Source organism: Spinacia oleracea, chromosome 6 (assembly GCF_020520425.1).
Source record: "Spinacia oleracea cultivar Varoflay chromosome 6, BTI_SOV_V1, whole genome shotgun sequence".
NCBI lineage: Eukaryota > Viridiplantae > Streptophyta > Magnoliopsida > Caryophyllales > Amaranthaceae > Spinacia > Spinacia oleracea.
The window spans coordinates 109,921,433-109,938,394 of NC_079492.1; the positions used below are offsets into that span (position 1 = coordinate 109,921,433).

The 16,962-nt window shown below is 35.7% G+C and overlaps 1 long non-coding RNA gene across 1 annotated transcript; it reads left to right on the forward strand.

Annotated features, from left to right (window-relative positions):
- The first annotated feature begins 6,044 nt into the window (after nucleotides 1-6,044).
- On the forward strand, nucleotides 6,045-7,952 carry LOC130462522 (uncharacterized). The gene is made up of 3 exons (XR_008922931.1): nucleotides 6,045-6,238; nucleotides 6,760-6,824; nucleotides 7,844-7,952. It is a non-coding gene; the product is annotated as an uncharacterized lncRNA (long non-coding RNA).
- The last annotated feature ends 9,010 nt before the right edge of the window (nucleotides 7,953-16,962 follow it).

Genomic DNA, 16,962 nt, shown 5'->3' on the forward strand with positions numbered 1-16,962 from the left:
ATATGTTATTTCATTAATTGAAACTTACTTATCCCCCAACTGTATTATATTGCATACTAAAATATTATAATGTTAGACTATTCAAAAAATATTAGAGTATATAAGGAATAATTACAAATACAAGGTTCTTAATTATTTAAGATAGTATGTATATCGGATAATGTTAGTATGACCCTGACTTTATTTGTACAATAAATATTAATTTTCGTTGGGATTGAGAATTTAAGAAGGCAAAGATTATATATTTTGAAAATACATATTGCGACAAATCTAACAAAATCCACATAATAATATTTTGATATAAATAATAATGATAAATTTACGGTAAAAGATTTCATTCTTTGAACACGTGTTCCAAAGCGTAAAGAAATCTTAGGACCAGGGGTAGTAGTAAATAACTTTGTTAAGTAAATATCTTTATAACAAATAGCGACCGATTAAAGTATTAATTATGTTGGGTGTAGTTAACAAATCACCTCTAATAAGCTGCAATCAAAAGTTACTATAAGTTCAGAGAAGTTCAAATAATACTCATGTCGGGTCCTATAAGTTTATCAAAGGCCATGAACATTGTCCGTTAACACCATAAATTAATTTTTTCAGAAAAGGTATAATAAGTTTCAATAATTTATCATGAATAAAATTTGTAATGAAATATTTTGATTATCAGTACCATGAATAAAATGTCAAGTTTTCCGATTAGGGTTAAGGGTTAGGGTTTAGGGTTTAGGGCAACATTAGAAAATTATGCATACACACTAAATTCTACGTGGCCATACTTTATATATAATTGAGTCATTTTTTAATTAATAAAAAGGATACTTATCACATGATTTTCCCTGTTTGAAATATTATATTCATACTAATAAACTCAAATACTTACTACAATTATTGGATATAATTTTGAAATGCAACAGTTACTTTCCCAAAATAAATCCGAGCCCTCCATTTTATAATGGAAAAATTGACATGACTAATCCCATCTTTCACCAATCTTCTAAAAATAATCCCAACTTTAGATTATTTATTACTATATACTAAAAGAGACACCAGGAATGACACTTGTCAATTCCTGGTGCAATTTTTTCCCGCCAAAAACATTCCCAAAAAAAATATATCTGTTTGATTTTATATTTATTTTCTACCTTTTTTATAAAATATTTATGTATGGAAACAAAATTTAGTTTATAAATTATGGCAATAATAGATACGACGTAATAATAATTATTCTAAATTGGTAATATTTTAGTCAAATTGCTATATTAATATAATGGAAAATATATCACTCAATATTTTGGTCAAATTACCATATTAGCATTTTAAATATGCATATTAGATGAATAAATTTAAACGAGTATGTTAAAAATGTTATAACTATGCAGTAGTTTGGGAGATATTCTGTTAAATATTTTGTGAAAAAACTTATCAAAATCCGTGCGTGCACGGGATCTAATCTAGTTTTAGAATAATCGCAACTTTAGGGGGTACCTTCTCAAAGTAATCCGAACTATTAATTTTCTATATATTTAGACCTAAAACGGATTCGTGTAGGCAAGAAAAGTGATAGTTTGGTTTATTTTGAGAAGATCCCCTCAAAAGTTAGGATTATTCTAGAATAATCCAAAGTTGGGATTATTTTGAGAAGAAAGGTGAAAGTTGGGATTATGTAGACACCTACTTTTGTCCCCATTCCCGCAAGGGAAAGGTGAGATGATGAAAGCATAAAAACTCCACTTGACAACGCATCTCCTATAAAATAAACGAATCTCGATTCCCCATTTCACCCGAAACCTGCTATTTATGGAAATCCGCTAAAAATAGTAACTGCCGTAGAAGGTAGCTTCTAAAAGTGACAAATCATAAAAGATAGAACCTGTCAGAATTAGGTGTTGCATTCCAACATAAATTCTAAATGAGATAGAAAACCGCGAGAATCCTATTCCTAATAGGATTCGGAAATAAGAGTTACGTATTAATTAAAATCCTAACGAGCCTAGAGTTCGTAACGGGCCCAGACGCATTCCGTCATAAAATTGATACGCGCTAAAAGACTCGAGTTAATCTCAAACTCTACGGATTTTAGGAATCCGAATCTGACTAAGCAAAACTGCCCAGACCCTATTTTCAACGCCTGGCTCTGGGCGCCGAAATCTTCGGCGCCCAGGCCTGGGCGCTGAAAATACCTGGGTACGACTCTTTTCCTAATTCTTTACGGATTAGAACTCTGCAATTCTATCTTTCCGCAAACTCTTCCCTATAAATAGGCCCCTAGTTTCGACGTGAAACAACACACAACAACACATAATATATTCTGAGTATTGACTCTAAACCCCTTAGCCTAAGCCTCTCGCTGCGAAATTGTTCACGCGTTCTGTCGCAATCGATCCATAAATCGAACAGAACGTATCCTGTCCCATAATTGAGATTCGTTAAATAAAAAGGAGAAATAGCAAAGTCAAAGTGGTTAGTTTTCTGAGAACCGTGACGCACCTCTCAAGGGTGCGTCGTAATGTGTCCCTTTTCAATGATTTAACTGCTTTCCTCGCCCTTTTTATGAACTGTTAAACTAACCTAATTTGATTGTTCTATCACGCCTAACAAATATAATATTTTTGGGAAATCGGATTATCATGCTAGTTCCCTTAATGCTATTTAAATCAGATAATCATGATCGAATTAGTATTATATGTTGCATATTGCTAAAATCAACTCAGATTAGTTTAATAGTTAACGCATGTCCTTTCAATTATTTATGCTGAGCTAGTAAGGATATCCTGCCTCTGGAGTTATTGACGAGCGAATTACTCCTCTCGGTAGTTACAGTCCCCCGAACCCTCAATCTCTACCTTGCGGGTGTATATTGAGAGATCCCCACACCAGGGATCACAAGGGAACCTACGGCCGTCGTGGTCAAACATAATTGCACTCCCTTTATGTCACGATAACCGGGTTTTGTCAGTTTTTCTCATTGTCGTTAAAAACTGAATGGCGACTCCTATATTACTAGTCAATTGGGTGTATACTCACAGGAAATCCAATTACACTTGATTGAATAAAAAGAATCGTCACACCCACGAGGGACAAGGTCACGCATTAGCCTCGCGCTTTTTCGACCCCCTCACAGATTATACATGTCAATTTTACCTTTTATAATCACCATTTTAATCTTAGCAATTAAAACCAAATAAACACCTTATAAATCCCTTTACTACTTAGGCAATTTTAAATTACCAAAACAAGCGCCTCCAAAATAACTTAATACTCTCTCCATAACTCCACCCTTACAAAAAATGGCTTCCTCCATTTTCTCTGGTTCTAACATCCATGACATTGAAGAACAATGGAAGTCAATTCACTTTCCAACAATATCGACTCCAATTAACACTCGTGCACAAACTTGAGTTAAGCACAAACTATAAAAATATAAAATGAGGGGGGGGGGGGGGGGGGGGGCGGTGTTTAATTAAAAACACTTGTGTATGGAAAAAAATCAAAATTATTAAAAGGTGAACCGGAGATATAATGAGCGCATTAGAGTGAAAACAATATTTTATACATGGCAAAATAAATAAATAAATAATTAAAAAAATAAAAGGGGGTCGAGGAGGGAAAAGAGACCTGAGAAATAATAAGCGCATTAGACTGCGTTAGTAAGAATTGAACCCATGACCAAGGAGATTGCATATGTTTGCAGTGACCATTGTAACGTGAGGCCGATGTTAGGTTATGATACATATGAATAAACATAAATCATGCAGAAAAACCATAAAGCCAGGAAACATATTATTAACACATAATCATTTAGCATAATTCAGATGCATACACTTTGTAGCGTGCCCTCCCTAGCTGCGCGAACCGAACAAGAACAAGTCTTTTGGACTCCAAGTGTCGTCCCTCCGTAGATAGTCCACAACACGTCCGGATCCGCCTTAAGCTTGACCAACTAGAGTCGCCCTTAAGGTACTATAAATTTCGGCTAATAGGGAAAGAGTGTATGGCTAATTTTTGCGAAAATCTTACCTTTGAATATTTGTATCTTACGTGTATAAATTTGTGACCCTAGGCACATATTTATAGAGTTATGGAAAAGGACTTAGAATCCTATTAGAATACCAATTTAGTTTAATTAGAATCCTATTAGGACTCTTATTAAATAAAATCTATCTACTAGGATTAGGATTTAATCATAGAACAAATTCTAATAGCTTTAGGATTTGTATTGCACACAACCGTACACGAGCACGAGCACAAGCACCACCCGCGCAAGCCTTGCGGCCCACGCGAGCTGCACTCGCTCGCAGCCCAAATGTCGCAGCCCAGATTTGCTCCGCGCGCGCCAAGGCCTTGCTGGGCCTGGCCTTGCGCTGGGCCTGGCGGGGCTTGGCTGTGTGCGATTGATGCGTGTGGCTTGCTGGGCGATGGCCCGGCTTCGTGTTGGGCCTTCGTCTGGCAGGCCTCGTCCGATGCTAATTCGTACGATACGCTTCCGATTAAATTCTCGATTCTGGAATTCATTTCCGATACGAACAATATTTAATATTTTCGATTCCGGAATTAATTTTCTTTTCGAACAAATATTTAATATTTCCGTTTCCGGAATTATTTTCCGATTTCGATAATATTTCCGATTCTGTCAATATTTCCGTTTCCGGCAATATTTCCGATTCCGGCAATATTTCCATTTCCAATAATATTTTCCGCTACGTACCATGTTTCCGTTTCCGGCTACATCTACGACTTGGATAATATTTATATTTCCGACACGTACCATATTTCCGTTTCCGGCAATATCATCGTTTCCGGAGTATTCATTTCTTGTTTATGACGATCTCAGCTCCCACTGAAACCAAGATCCGTCGATTCCGAATATCCATAGATGGAGTATTTAATGTCATTAAATACTTGATCCGTTTACGTACTATTTGTGTGACCCTACGGGTTCAGTCAAGAGTAAATTGTGGATTAATATCATTAATTCCACTTGAACTGAAGCGGCCTCTAGCTAGGCATTCAGCTCACTTGATCTCACCGAATTATTAACTTGTTAATTAATACTGAACCGTATTTATTAGACTTATCATTAAATGCATACTTGGACCAAGGGCATTATTTCCTTCAGTCTCCCACTTGTCCTTAGGGACAAGTGTGCATTTCCTAATTCCTTTGTTGCTCGATGCTTGCTCTTGAACATAAGGTAAGAGTTGTCATCCTTATTATGCCAGAGGTGTTTCTCGGTTTCAGAGTTCAACTGATCAAATAAACAGATAATCATAGCCTATGATTCATCCGAGCACGGCCATGCATTTTACAGTTTCTAGCTCTCCGAGTGGCCTTGTACAACTTTTAAGCATCTCATCCCGATTTATGGGAGGACAATCCCAATCTTGCGATCTTGAGATTAGACTTCGTTTGATAGGTGATGTAATCCCCCGTAAATTTATAAATGTTATTAATATATTTTAACGTATAGTTAATATATTTAAATAAGAATTTACGGATTTTAGAAATAAATATATAATTAACGTATATTTATTTTATTACATTTTGAATATTTTAACGATTTATGCAATCTAAAATAATTTTAGAATTCTATGTTGAAAAGAATTTGGATTGCGAAAACGCGATTGAATTTCAAAAACAATCCTAACCGGTTTTGGATTCAAACAACATCAATTCCAATCCTAGCCCAAGTTTGCAAAGCCCAATAAATAAACCCAAACAAAATTACCCATAATTCTCTTCCCCTTCCCTTCACGTGAAAATCAAAACAGAAAAACCACCAAACCCTCCATTCACGTACGTGAACCTGCAAAAGAAAAAAAAACACTCAGGTCTCTTGGTCCCACCCGCCGCCGTCGACCAACCGCCAACCGACCACCGTCGTTCTTCCTCCTCCTGCGCCCAGTAATTTCACCTCCTTCCTCTTCTCTTTCGTTTTCTCTTTCTTCCATTTTATCCCCCTTAATCGCGGATTCTGTTTCGCACAGCCACCGCAGCCGCCGCACGCACCACCGCGCTGCCCCCCTAGCCAACCACCGTCCACATTGTTGCGCAAGCCGTCGCTGCTTCCCAGCCAGGCTGCGTCCTTCCTTCACTCGTTCTCCTTTACTCTTTTGCTCCTCTTTACTTCTTGCGGAAGTCAGTCACCACCGTTGCAGCCTCGCCGCCAGCCACGACCACCTGCCGCCGCGTGCACCAGCCATTGCCGCCGGCCAGCCTTCCCTTGAATCTTTATTTGGTTAATTTCTTGAACCCTAAGTAATTCAATTAAATATTATAAATTTATGTTATTAATTTAAGTTATGTTTTAATTAAATTGAATTTAGAATTTCTATGATTTAATTCGAATTTCATATTTTTATATTATGTTTAAATAGTAAATTTAATTTTCAGTTTATATAATGCATTGAAATAACGATTTGAATTAGTTAAAGCGGGAATTTTAAGTCTTTAATGGTTGGAAATCATGGTGGGAGGATTAGGGATTTTGAAATTGATTGTTTCAACGTTCTAAGAACGTTAATTGGTCTTGGTGAAGTTTTTAAACGAGTTATATTGCTGAAAATTTAAGTATGGTATTTGCGAAAAGTTTTCAACGAATTTCAAACATCGAATTCAATAATTATGATGCTAGGAAATCAAATATTCAAGTTTTGATATTGGGGAAGGTTCTAAATATGTTTAGGATGTATTTAGATTGCTTTATTATGGTTGCGAAAGATTAGAAAATTGATTGGGAATATTTGTTGATTGTTTTAGGCGGAGAATTCTCCCTAGGTGACTTTTGAAAGTGTTAAAGTGGCCTATTAGTTTGTCTACACAAGGTACGTACATACCTGTGTGCTTGGAATGCGTGCTATTTGTTGAAACCATGTTGAAATTGTTGATGAACTTGGTTATGTTGATATTATTGTTGAACTTGGTGATGTTGCTATTATTGACGAACTTGGTTATGTTGAAATTGCATGTTTAATACTGTTGGACGGACATATTGAACTTATATTGCATTATGAGAATTGTAACATGTTAGTATGGATGATTGATACAAACATGTTGGTTGGGAACACTAGATTATTCTATATGTTGGTTTGGATCGATTGATTATTGTTCCCTTTTTAGCTTTTCACTACTTTATGAGGGCGGTGGACCTTGTTTAGTAAGTTGAAAATTTATACCCATATACAGGGTTTATGGTTAAAGGAAAGGTTGGGTAAATTGGAATGAGTCTTGATTGATGCCTTTATGATCACTTACTTAATTCCAAGATAAAAACAGTTGTGAACGAATGTGGATTGTATGCCTTATGTGATTGTTGAGTCATAACAGAGTCTCAATTTGTAAATCTTGTAAAGTGAAACTGAGTAGCAATAGCTTTAGACTGTGCACGTCTAAAGTAACGGACAAACAGGAGTTGGGGTTCATGGTGGTAGCCTTTGGCCTTTTCTGGAACCGGATTGATCACCGTGTTCTATTTTTATTAAAACGTTCCTCGATATCGCAGGTCACTGAGGTTACGGAGTCGCGCCCGTACCTCGTCTTCCTTAGTGAGGACTTCTGGATGGAAAACTCGGTCCATTGTCTATTTCAACTAAAATAATATTATTGCTAAAAGTCTAGCCTAGTCTAGTCTGGTCAAGTATGGTCGTCAAACTATCATGTTTTGTCTGCCCTTGTTTGTGTTCATTAGTATCATGTTAGGGTTGTTCGTTTAATAGAATCATGTTAGGATTATTATTGATTTAGTATGTAGTACTCAGCTTTGCTGATTACGTGCTTTTGCTTGTGCATGTTGATCATGGCTATGCCTTATTGATCCTGTGATGACCCAATCTTTGGTGAGCAGTCTCTAAGGATCAATAAGCATTGTCCATCTGCAGGTTTGAAGATGTTGCATCATTGGGATCGGGAATAGAGAGCTTGTATTTAGTTTTGATTTGCTAAGTTGACTTGGGTTTGTTTAATTGGACTTTAAACATTGTTAGTTGATCTTATTTTCGTTGATTGGTTTTGGGATTAACTATGTAATCGATTATTTATAAACCTAAAGTTAGTTTTATGTTTTCCGCTGCAAAATTCTGAATAAGCCGTTACGTTTTCACACGGGCGATAATGCCTTGATAATTCTCTATGTTTTATATTAAAAGAGTACTTTAGAAAAGGGAGAATTGTCGGGGTGTTACAAAGTGGTATCAGAGCTAAGGTTTTACTTTAAGAAATTTTTAGGCGCCTAACTATCTAGTTATTTAAAATAAATTTCTTAAAAATCGAGCTTCTACGTATTATAGTGTTCAAAAATTGGTACTTTTTTTTGGGGGGCAGATTTCCTTTTATCTTGTTTGAAAGTATATAATATTTTTTATTTAAGTTCGAAATCAAATTATTTATTCGAATTAAAGTGACTTTCGAAATTTTATTCTTTTTCTTATTATTTATTATTCAAAAAAAAAAAAATGAGTACAATTTTTTTTAGAAGTTCAAATTTTTTTTTTAAAAGTTGTTTCAAAAGTTAGAATACGTTATTTAGGAAATATAAATCTTTTTCGAATAAAAAAAAAATTATTTTCGAATTTATTCGCTACGCATTTCCTTAATTTATTTTACTTTATTTATTTCATATTTATATTTATGTTATTATTTTATGTTATAATTTTCTTATATTATCGTCCTTTTACTCTGTTATTTAAATTATTCCAATGCTTTAGTTTATGAGAGATGGGTAATATAAGAAGGGCATATAGGATAGAATTATATGTGCATTAGTAGCTAGTCAATGCTAGCATAAGAAATTAATTGTTATGTACGTGCATGTGTTTATTGTTTAAATGTTGCAATTATATGTGCATAATAGAAATTGTTTGCTCCCACCAAACTTATTGTGTTATCGAATTTTGATTATGATTTATGTGGGAATAATGTGGGACAAGTCGCCCAACGGTAGTTTAAATTTATTACGTAGCGCTTTTATTTCATTTTGGGACAAGTACGTTATTATGGTTTAGAGATTGTTATTAATATTCTTTTAGGAAATACAAGTTTCTTTTGAGGAATTAAAGTTAAATATTTAATTATCCAAGTGGTCAATGATTTAGTTTGGGCACGCGAAGTGGAATAATTTCTTTTATTATTATTATTATTATTATTATTATTATTATTATTATTATTATTATTATTATTATTATTATTTGTGATGATTGAATTTGATTTGTTTCCCTCGATCGGATGTCCTTTATGTGAATGTCGTTCGCGAATGATCGAGGAGAATTATTTTGCAATGATTGTTGCACCGTCGTAAATGATTTTATGTGAATATTGTTTATTGAGGCGATCTCTATGGTCAAATCAAATATTGCTTGATATAGAATGACATGTAAGTGATGTTTAGAACCTAAGATAGAATATATTAATTTCAGGTCGTGTTATAGAATGGCCAACAATAATGACCTAGTTGTTGCTATTTGCCTCTTGGCGGAAAAGCTGATCCAAGAGAGAACTGAGCGTCCCGATTCTGCTAGGGACATGTTTGAGAGACTAGCCAAAGTTAAGTCACCATAACTTAAGGGGCAAAACGATCTTACTTTTTAGAGAACTAGGTTAGAGAGTTTGAGAAATTGTTTGGGGCTGTGAACTGTCCTGAGAATATGAGAGTGGGTCAAGTTGTCATGTATTTGAAAGATGAAGCTGGTTTATGGTGGAGAGAGAATAGAGTTAGGCTTAGCACTGCTGAAAGATTCAATTAGGATTCAATTGTTACTGCCTTAAGGGGAAGTTTTACCGTACCTTTTATGAGAAAACAAAAAGTTTAGGAATTCATAAACCTTAGTATGGGGAACATGACCATCGATGAATACTATAGAAGATTTATAGCATGACCACCTTAGGAATAGGTGGGGAAACCTCTACATCTTTGAATATTGTGTATGGGGAAGCTGCTCATATTTATGGTTTGCAGTCTAGAAGGGACAAGAAAAATATTGTTGTTGGGAAGAAAAGAAAAGAGTTTAATGCTGGGGAAAACCAAGGGAATTTCAAGAGAAATATGAATGAAATGGGAATGGGAATGGAAACTTTCAAGGAAGGAACAAACAAGGTCACAACAATAGGAACCAATATGAGAGAGTGTATCACTGTAAGATGTGCAATAACAACCATCCTGGTAGAAACTGTAAGGGAGAATTAGTGACCTGTAACTATTGTCAGAACAAGGGGCATAGAGAGTATGAGTGCTTTACTAAGCAGAAAAAGGGTCAAAATGGTAATGAGAGTGTTAACCAGGGATAGTCAGGGTATAACCAATCAAGAAATCAGGGTTCGAAGTCTATAAGAGCGCATAACAACCAAGGAAACCTCCATAAGTCTGTTGATTAGAATAACAACCATAATAAGGCTCCGGGTAAACTGTTCGTGATGAGAAATGAAGCTGAACGTTTTGCAGACATAGTTCAGGGTACTTTTTCTATTAACTCTGTGCTAGTTAAAACGTTGTTTGATTAAGGGGTAACTCATTATTTTGTCTCGTCATCTGTTGTTAAGAGTCTAAATATAGTAGATTTTGAGGTAGTTGATTTACTTGTTACTATACCTACTGGTGTAACCATAGGGTATATCAAGTTGTTTAAGAACTTTTCTTGGAAGATAAAAGATTGCGTTTTCTTTCTGATTTGATAGAGTTTACTGTGGGAAACCTAGTTGTAATTCTGGGAATGGATTGGTAAAGTTTTTACAAGGCTAAGGTAGATTGTGAAATTCATAAAGTAAGTTTAAGGAACCCTATGGGAAGGTCGACCTCATGTGGATGTTTTGAGAAGTCCAAGAACGTTTAGTGATTTCTGTAATGCAAGTGAGGAAATTGATGAATAGGGAGTGTGAACGATTTCTCTGTAGTGTGTTAGAGGTGAGGGAAGAAGTTGGAGTGAAAATAAAGTATGTTGCCATTGCGAGTGGATTCATTGACGTGTTTCCAAGTGAAATTGCAAGTATGTTACCTGTTAGAGCCCTTGAGTTCACTATAGAGTTAAATCCTGAAACGACACCTATAACTAAGGCACCATATAGAATGACACCTCCTGAAATGAGCGAATTAAGACATAGTTGCAAGAGTTGTTTTGTTAAGGGGTATATTAGGCCTAGTGCATCACCGTGGGGAGCTCTTGTGTTGTTTGTTAAGGAAAAGACAAGAGTATGGAATTATGCATCGATTTTAGGGAGCTAAACACCATCAAGAACAAGTATCCTTTGCCTAGAATAGATGACATATTGGATCAATTGAATTGGGCGAGTGTGTTCTCGAAAACTGATTTGTGCTTCAAGTATCACCAATTGAGGATAGCTGATAAGGGCCTAAGACCTCATTAGGACTCGTTATTTTCATTATGGGTTTAGAGTAATGTCTTTTGAGTTAACCAATGCACCTGCCATAATTATGGATTTGATGAATAAGATTTTCCACGATTTCCGAATTAAGTTCGTTATTATGTTATTGATGATGTCCTGATTTATTCAAGGAATGAGAAAGAGCATGACAAACACTTGAGGATTATTTTGGAGACGCTTACAAGAATTTAGTTTTTTTATTAAATGAAGTATACAAATCGTGAAGTCATGTGTGTATAAGTGACACCGACGGAAAAGTGAAGGACTAAATTGATTGAGAACTATGTTACGTAAGGGAATAAATTTAAGAGAAAATTTGAGTGGTCCAGGATCGTTAGAAATCATTTGTTGTCTGGAAAAGATGAAAGGAAATACATGAATTGGTGCAAGAGCTAAGGGTTAAGCCCAAAAGTTATACACCCCTGAAAAGCGTAATGAGGTTCGGTAAAATGATAAAGTTTAATAGAAAGAGTTTCTGTAGATCCTGCTAAGATTCAAGCTGTGAGTGAGTGAACTACTCCAAAGAACGTGTCCGATATTTGAAATTTTCTAAGCCTAGATGACTATTATAGGAGGTTGTGAAAGACTTTTCGAAGAAAGAAAAACCAGTGACCAACTTGTTGAAAAAGGAATCGAAATTCAAGCGGAGTGAGAAATGTGAAGAAGCTTTCCAGATTTTAAAGGAATGTTTGACCTCCGCACCTGTTGTCGTGCAATTGAAACCGTATGAGACTAATTACCCTATGAATGACCTAGAGCTAGCTGCTATCGTGTTACCTGTAAATCCTTATCGACCATAAAAGTTTGAAATTTTAGCAAAAGGGTCTAGTTGAATCTTGGAGACAACATTGAAAATGATACTTCTTTCCACCCTGCAACCGATGGTCAGCCTGAGAGCACTAACCAAACCAGGGGAGATTGTTGAGAGCATGTACTATTGACTTTGAAGAGAAGTTGGGAGATCATTTAGATTTGATTGAATTTTCGTGCATCAATAGTTACCATGCGAGCATTACGATGTCACATGTTGAGGCGTTGTGTGGAAAAAGTGTAGAAGTCCATTTGCTGGAATGATTTGAGTGAAAATATTGTATTGGGGACAGAATTCGTTGAAGTGGAAATATCCAAAGATATTCCCTGAGATGAGTTACGAGGGCGTAACTCGTTTTCTTTAAGGGGGTAGAATGCGATAGAAATTCGCGCTTTTTACCTATTTTTATGGTATTTTTATGCATTTTATGCTTATTTTTAGCAACTTATACATGTTGATGCAAGTAATTAGATTCTCTGCATAAGAAAAGTGTGTTCATGAGTAACATAAACAACTTTAAGTTGGCAAAAGAGTGCACATGAGTGGCACAAGTACTTCTTTAGTATGAATAAGTTGAAAACTTTTGAAAAAGGTGTGAATTTCAGTGTCAAGTTTCGGGACGAAACTTCTTTTAAGAGGGGTAGATTGTAATCCCCCGTAAATTTATAAATGTTATTAATATATTTTAACGTATAGTTAATATATTTAAATAAGAATTTACGGATTTTAGAAATAAATATATAATTAACGTATATTTATTTTATTACATTTTGAATATTTTAACGATTTATGCAATCTAAAATAATTTTAGAATTCTATGTTGAAAAGAATTTGGATTGCGAAAACGCGATTGAATTTCAAAAACAATCCTAACCGGTTTTGGATTCAAACAACATCAATTCCAATCCTAGCCCAAGTTTGCAAAGCCCAATAAATAAACCCAAACAAAATTACCCATAATTCTCTTCCCCTTCCCTTCACGTGAAAATCAAAACAGAAAAACCACCAAACCCTCCATTCACGTACGTGAACCTGCAAAAGAAAAAAAAAACACTCAGGTCTCTTGGTCCCACCCGCCGCCGTCGACCAACCGCCAACCGACCACCGTCGTTCTTCCTCCTCCTGCGCCCGGTAATTTCACCTCCTTCCTCTTCTCTTTCGTTTTCTCTTTCTTCCATTTTATCCCCCTTAATCGCGGATTCTGTTTCGCACAGCCACCGCAGCCGCCGCACGCACCACCGCGCTGCCCCCCTAGCCAACCACCGTCCACATTGTTGCGCAAGCCGTCGCTGCTTCCCAGCCAGGCTGCGTCCTTCCTTCACTCGTTCTCCTTTACTCTTTTGCTCCGCTTTACTTCTTGCGGAAGTCAGTCACCACCGTTGCAGCCTCGCCGCCAGCCACGACCACCTGCCGCCGCGTGCACCAACCATTGCCGCCGGCCAGCCTTCCCTTGAATCTTTATTTGGTTAATTTCTTGAACCCTAAGTAATTCAATTAAATATTATAAATTTATGTTATTAATTTAAGTTATGTTTTAATTAAATTGAATTTAGAATTTCTATGATTTAATTCGAATTTCATATTTTTATATTATGTTTAAATAGTAAATTTAATTTTCAGTTTATATAATGCATTGAAATAACGATTTGAATTAGTTAAAGCGGGAATTTTAAGTCTTTAATGGTTGGAAATCATGGTGGGATGATTAGGGATTTTGAAATTGATTGTTTCAACGTTCTAAGAACGTTAATTGGTCTTGGTGAAGTTTTTAAACGAGTTATATTGCTGAAAATTTAAGTATGGTATTTGCGAAAAGTTTTCAACGAATTTCAAACATCGAATTCAATAATTATGATGCTAGAAAATCAAATATTCAAGTTTTGATATTGGGGAAGGTTCTAAATATGTTTAGGATGTATTTAGATTGCTTTATTATGGTTGCGAAAGATTAGAAATTGATTGGGAATATTTGTTGATTGTTTTAGGCGGAGAATTCTCCCTAGGTGACTTTTGAAAGTGTTAAAGTGGCCTATTAGTTTGTCTACACAAGGTACCTACATACCTGTGTGCTTGGAATGCGTGCTATTTGTTGAAACCATGTTGAAATTGTTGATGAACTTGGATATGTTGATATTATTGTTGAACTTGGTGATGTTGCTATTATTGACGAACTTGGTTATGTTGAAATTGCATGTTTAATACTGTTGGACGGACATATTGAACTTATATTGCATTATGAGAATTGTAACATGTTAGTATGGATGATTGATACAAACATGTTGGTTGGGAACACTAGATTATTCTATATGTTGGTTTGGATCGATTGATTATTGTTCCCTTTTTAGCTTTTCACTACTTTATGAGGGCGGTGGACCTTGTTTAGTAAGTTGAAACTTTATACCCATATACAGGGTTAATCATGGTTAAAGGAAAGGTTGGGTAAATTGGAATGAGTCTTGATTGATGCCTTTATGATCACTTACTTAATTCCAAGATAAAAACAGTTGTGAACGAATGTGGATTGTATGCTTTATGTGATTGTTGAGTCATAACAGAGTCTCAATTTGTAAATCATGTAAAGTGAAACTGAGTAGCAATAGCTTTAGACTGTGCACGTCTAAAGTGACGGACAAACAGGAGTTGGGGTTCATGGTGGTAGCCCATGGCCTTTTCTGGAACCGGATTGATCACCGTATTCTATTTTTATTAAAACATTCCTCGATATCGCAGGTCACTGAGGTTACGGAGTCGCGCCCGTAACTCGTCTTCCTTAGTGAAGACTTCTGGATGGACAACTCGGTCCATTGTCTATTTCAACTAAAATAATATTATTGCTAAAAGTCTAGCCTAGTCTAGTCTGGTCAAGTATGGTCGTTAAACTATCATGTTTTGTCTGCCCTTGTTTGTGTTCATTAGTATCATGTTAGGGTTGTTCGTTTAATAGAATCATGTTAGGATTATTATTGATTTAGTATGTAGTACTCAGCTTTGCTGATTACGTGCTTTTGCTTGTGCATGTTGATCATGGCTATGCCTTATTGATCCTGTGATGACCCAATCTTTGGTGAGCAGTCTCTAAGGATCAATAAGCATTGTCCATCTGCAGGTTTGAAGATGTTGCATCATTGGGATCGGGAATAGAGAGCTTGTATTTAGTTTTGATTTGCTAAGTTGACTTGGGTTTGTTTAATTGGACTTTAAACATTGTTAGTTGATCTTATTTTCGTTGATTGGTTTTGGGATTAACTATGTAATCGATTATTTATATACCTAAAGTTAGTTTTATATTTTCCGCTGCAAAATTCTGAATAAGCCGTTACGTTTTCACACGGGCGATAATGCCTTGATAATTCTCTATGTTTTATATTAAAAGAGTACTTTAGAAAAGGGAGAATTGTCGGGGTGTTACAGGTGATTACCTGAGTGTTGCCTTTATAGCCTCCTTTTACGGTGCGACGGTTGGTCAACGTCAAAGTAAGCAGTTCTCAAACAAGTAATCTCAAATCACTCAGGTATTGAGGATTTAGTGTCTAATAATTTTAATGAAATTTACTTATGACAGATTTTCATCTCTTATAGTAAAGTTTCATAGGTCTGTCCGATACTAGTCTTCCCAAAGTAAGTATCTATGCAAATATTTACGACATTGCCATGTCCACATAGTTCAAGAAACAGAACTACTAGTCATCTTGCATTCTAGTCGTCTAATGTTTTCTATGCGTCCATCTTTATATAAAACTCCGACCAGGGACCATTTTCAACTTTTGACATTCAAGTTCACTTGATAGACATTTCTTAGTCACAGGGTTGGTCCTGACAGTCTATCTTGAATATATCGTCAAATTGAAGGGACTCATCATTTAATAAAGCACAAATTAAATGGAAAAATGAATTCTATTCATTTATTGTGAATGATTAACCAATAATGTTTTACAAAGTATTAAACTCTAAAACTTTAAAACATTAAACAAGGACATCAAAGCCATTCTCCAATATGCTTGATTCCCATAGCTGTAGTGTGCGAGTTGTGCTTCGCCTGCGGCAGAGGTTTAGTCAATGGATCTGATATGTTGTCATCAGTTCCAATCTTGCTTATCTCGACTTCTTTTCTTTCAACGAACTCTCGTAGAAGGTGAAATCTACGAAGTACATGCTTGACTCTTTGTTGGTGTCTAGGCTCCTTTGCCTGTGCAATAGCTCCGTTATTATCACAATATAGGGCTATTGGTCCTTTAATGGAGGGGACTGTTAGGTTATGATTCATATGACAGTTCATAAATCATGCGGAAAAACCATAAAGCCAGGAAACATATTATTTACACATAATCATTTAGCATAGTTTAGATGCATACTCTTTGTTGCGTGCCTTCCCTAGCTGCGCCCGAACCGAACAAGAACAAGTCTTTAGGACTCCAAGTGTCGTCCCTCCGTAGATAGTCCACAGCACGTCCGGATCCGCCTTAAGATTGACCAACTAGAATCGCCCTTAAGGTTCTAATATTTTCGGTTAGGTAGGCAAGAATATTGGCTGATTTTTCTGCTTAAAAATCTTAGTTTTGAATACTTAAAACTTGTGTATAAATAATGACCCCTAGGCCTTTATTTATAGAGTTATGGAAAAGGAATCGTAATCCTAGTAGGATACGAATTAATTGAAATTAGAATCCTACATGAATTCTATTTAATTAATTTATCCAATTAGGAATAGGAATTTAATCATACACTAACTCTTGTAGATTTAGGAATCACGCATGAGCACAAACTCACACTCACACGGCAGC